Source organism: Myzus persicae, unplaced genomic scaffold (genome assembly GCF_001856785.1).
Source record: "Myzus persicae strain clone G006 unplaced genomic scaffold, MPER_G0061.0, whole genome shotgun sequence".
Classification (NCBI taxonomy): domain Eukaryota; kingdom Metazoa; phylum Arthropoda; class Insecta; order Hemiptera; family Aphididae; genus Myzus; species Myzus persicae.
The window spans coordinates 257,346-262,525 of NW_019100925.1; positions in this window are offsets into that span (position 1 = coordinate 257,346).

The following is a 5,180-nucleotide window of genomic DNA, read 5'->3' on the forward strand; positions in this document are numbered from 1 at the left end:
AATGGCAGAGTGTATGAGTGTATGAAACAACACGAATGATCTATGATTCTATTTGAACTTCAAATCGACAGGCATTATAAATTATATATACCAATTAATATTTCTTAAAAAAATTTCACATTCCTACTGGCTATTAGGTAGCTTCACGTTTATCGGGTTTGTATATTGTACAAATTTAAAATTATAATTATCAATAGTGTATTAGTGTGTATAGGTGTATAGCCTTATTATTTATATATAGTTATAGGTACCTATGTTATTACAAGTTATGAAAAAAAAAATATAATCAATATAATAGTTTATACATTTTTCTTTATTGATATTAAACATTAACATTTATCTAGCTTTTAAGCGTTTGTCTGGAACCAGTTTTTTTTGGCTCACGATCACTGCAAGAAACACGACAAATTTTTGAGGAGAAACGCTGGTGCGAAGTCAGAGAATGCCTATTGCCAGTATGCAGACATTTTGCACCAAAGACAACAATACAATTTGCGGTGAACTGTCGGACCAGGGCCTGCAGGGTGGTTCTCGTTGGGCCTCGGCGATGGCGCATTGCACTACAACTTACGGCCGACTGCGATTCAGTCAGCAGTACTCTCGACGAAGCGAGAAGATGTGGTGTTCGACGGCAATAAGTAATAACTATGGCATGCAGCAGCAACAGAAGCCAGAATAGGATCAAGAGCTGCTTTAGACGACGAGTCTGAAAATCAGCCTTTGCGAACGAGTGAACAACCACAACCACGGACATTTTGCTCGCATCCATGAAACCGGATCGAGTTCGTACTATGATCTATGGGTAAACGATTGGCTTGGAGGTTCGGTCTAAAAATCTGGTTGCAGATAGAGGTGTACAGTGTGCGTCGGACCCGAAGATGATGACAGGAAGAACTTTTGGAGGTGACGGTGAAACTGATCGAAAGGTGGCGGTGGGCCGGTGGCAGTTCCAAGAACAGCGACAAGGTTTCAAGAATCCCGGCGAGCATATTATTGCAAATTCGCCAGTCGCCAGTTAATAGCATGCTGAAAATATGCAACAAAATTAACAATTAACAATTATATTTTCTTCATGATTCTTTAATATTTTATATGGTCTATAATATGTTGTTACACTCTAAACTCATAATACTATATATACTTAAAACTTACTTAATATATTGGTATTCTATTTGGTACTATAGGTATTTAATTAGGACATCGTTATATTTCTTGTCGAGCTTTTTAATGAACTGCCACGTTCATTGGATTTGCCAACTCGCTTTTTACCCCTTTCAGTTTCACAGTCACTCCCGTTAAGTTCCTTCGCGATCATGTCATTATCTCCGGTTCCGATACCCATTTGAACACACACATTTCGATCAGCAGCCTGGCTTTCTCATCCGGTTCGTCCACAGAACGACCACCCGGTTTTCCGGACGCTGCAGCATTTCCACAACATAATAATTTGCTTTCGGCGATCGTTCGACGATGGCTGATCTTCAAACTCGTCCTCCTTCTCTTGATCCTGCGGCTGCGGCTGCTGCAAGTGCTGCTGCATATCATATTTTATGTTGATCACCGTCAAGATCATCATCCTGCTCCGCCAGCTGATTAGCTTTCTGAAGCGTTGTTGAGGTACCTACACCAAGCTAAGCCGTCATCGACCAACGAGAACTTGGCGCACCTGCCACTACAGTCCTCTCGTTGCCCTTGGTGCCTATATCTTGTTAGGCGCCACTCCAGTTCCACAGAATGAACATTCTCCGATTGTCCATAACATAACCAGCGTTTTCCCTCATGTTTGTCCGGTTTTCCATTGATCTTCTATCATCGCCAAGACGTCAACTATAGTTAGTATAAACCAGTGGTTCTCAACTAGTGTGGAGCGGCACAATATACTGTGCCGCAAGATCGACTAGGTGTACCGCGAGAAATGTTATACTAGTAGGCTCATGGCAATAATTATTGCCCCCGGCAAAGTTGCCGAAGTTGCTGTGATTGTCAAGCGCTTGAGTGTGCCTTGAAAACTTGTGATGTATAATAATGTGCCGTGGACCAAAAAAGGTTGAGAACCACTGGTATAAACAATACATTTTTAAAATTTTAATTTAAATAATCAAATTTCGCGCTACGGTTCAAGATATTATTTATAATATTATATGATATTATTTAACATATTATTACCTATTTCGTTTTTAGTATTTAAAACGAAAAAAGTTATTAATTCACAATTATAACCAAATGCCTGTATATCTGTGTATTTTTTCCATATTAATGTTATACCTACCTTATAAGTTTTAAATACAATCTACACATAATTAATAATAATGAACAGTGGGTATAGATTATGGACATAAGTTCAACTGAGGAGGCTGAAGTAGTGAAGTACGCCCTCTCAAAAATTACGCATAGTTTCCTCCTAAAAAAATATTCTCTGAACTCACATAATATCAAATTTAAATGAATAAATAAAAAAAGAGGGCAAGTGCAGGATAACGCTCTGCTGCAAAATGTGTGTCTAGGGAGCTACTAAAATAACGGACTTGTTAAATTTGAACTCAATGATATAAAAATATAAAATCATTGTAAACTTAAAACGATTCTGATCGAAAACGAGAAGATCTGTTGGCCTATATAATATTATTAAGTATGGGTTTATCACATAATATTGTGATTAAACTCATTAAAGTAATTTATTTTACTATATAACATGCTTCAGTGCAATAGTAGCAGGTTATTAAATTAATTTCTGTGGTAAAAATTGTATTTGAAAATATCATTGTGTGCTTAAGATATAATTCAAGTACTCACGAATAATAATTTTAAATTACAACAAAATAACAAAAACTGTTATTCTTGGCTTAAAATGTTATTAAATATGTAATTTCGTCCAAATTTTAACTTAAAATAAGTATAAAAAATAACTGTTAGTATATTTTTTGGTTTCAGAATTAACTACTTACGTGGAATCTTGTTTTAAATTTTCAATTCTTAGTAATAATAGTTGAATATTTTATACATTTTTAACTACAAAATAATTTGTACATTTTGAATTTATAAAAATTTGAACTTTAATTGCTTATAAAAAAAAATCGTGCATATGTATTTTTAATAATTTTCATTTGGTATTGTAACAATATATCAGAAGCTTTGCAATTCATTTTCAAGATTTTTGAACAACAACTTATGAGTGATTATGTATTACATTTTCAAGTTTTTTCGGAGCGAAAATTTTTTATCGACATTAATTTAAAATAGACTAATAAAAATCGAAAATGTCGTATGCCGATAAATAGTTCAACATGAAAATTTTATAGTGTATAGAAAATGCTTTTAAAAGCATTCGGTGAAAATTGTATGTATGATATTCCAGTAATTCCTTAATTTTTTTTTTTCCAGACGTTTTTGAAAATTGAAAATTACTGGGAATTCTAAATGTTGACCTCCCGAATGGAAGTCCGCTAGCTAGATTCACTTTTCCACCGAAAAAGTAAGTACTTTAAACCACGTTAAAAAAATATACCAAGTGCTAAATCCAATCTTCGACTTGCCCATCTAGGTCGAATTATTTCACATAGCTAAGTACACTGGTGACTATCTATCAGCGAACTGAGGTATACACAGAACACTAAATATAAAATAAACATAACTGAGACACATCTATTGGGCGAGTCCGGGATATTCAGCTGGATATTTATATTTTTAACAATAACAAGATAAAAGTACTTTTGACCAAAAGTGCAAATTGTGAGTAAATTGAATCTTTGAAATCGTTATTTCATGACGAGGTAATTTGAGTGCGTCCCAATGTCGCAGAATCCCACAGTGATTAGGTGGGACCTTATAGGTAGGTAGGTATTGTAATAGTACTTAACTCTCCCTCGACTCTATAGAGCACCCGTTTAAAATATAGATAGAAACCTCACTTTTTTGGATGTTGGTTATGTTGCCGATAGTAAAAGTGGCAAGGGGCAGAAGTGAATTATTTACACTTATGACTAAGTTGAGTCGATTCAAATAGGTAATAGCAAATCAAATAATCTATATTCTATACTCTATTATGGTTGTGTAATGGTGTACTCGTGATATTACTTAAAAGTTACAATTTTGGCATAAAAGAAAAACGGGCAACGAGGGCTTTAAGTGTGATAACCGGTCATTGGGACAATCAGAGCGACATCTGTTAACGAATAAAAACACTGTCATCGCGCGCGCACCCGCAATCTCCTTGGTAATTCGTCGTACGACAGTTGACCGCCTGCGTCCGCTTTGTTTGCGTTCTGTTGTTTTGACGGTGTTCTACGCTATGGCGCGCGGCATGTAAGCCGATAGTGCGTGTACGAAACAACACAATTTTATTTTTTCATTAATTACGAATTTTTTACTATTTTATTAAATCGTAGGAGTTTTTCCTCTATTGACTCAGTTAGTTTCAGTGGATATTTTGCTTCCATTCGACCGGACCAGCCATCCGCACAAGGCGAGATTGTAAGATCGAGTAGGTGACATCACACACGCCGAGTCTGTTTTTCGCAAAACTGCACATCACGCGGAGTACTGGTCGACCGACCGAGACGCACTCCGGTCTCTGGCACTCGACGGACACGAGCGAAGCGAGAACGAGAACAGAGGTGGTGGCGTCAACGCTGAAGGAGACGTCGTAATCAACCAGCGAACAAGCCCCGACGACCATCGTCACGCGTGTGTCGAAAGCACTACACGCGCGCGAAAAATCCCCCCCTCGAGGCCGCCGACTGAGAGTTGCAACGGAGTATTTCGCCCGCTCCGCTATGCCCCGCCACCGCCACCACCACCAACAACAATCGATACCGTCATCGTCGTCGTCGTGATAGTAGTAAAACGTTTTCGGTTATAATAGTACGACGCATCGTTTGTAACACGCTAATTTTTTTGTATTTTCATTTTAGTTTTTATTGTATTTTGCAATGCCTTTTTTTTCTCCCATTGTTTAATATCGTTGAAAATATATCATTCCGTTGCCGTTTCTCTGGTCGTGATCGCGTACTCGCTGCGTTTATTTACCTACACACGTCCGCGACCGCTTCAACTGGTGACGACCACGGCGATTAGTGCCTCTGTTACGTTTTGACGCGCTGTCCATGGTGGTTTGGTCGCCAGATTGGCCTGCCATTTGATCCGGGACTTAGTTTCACAGTGCGCACCCACACTCGCCCAAT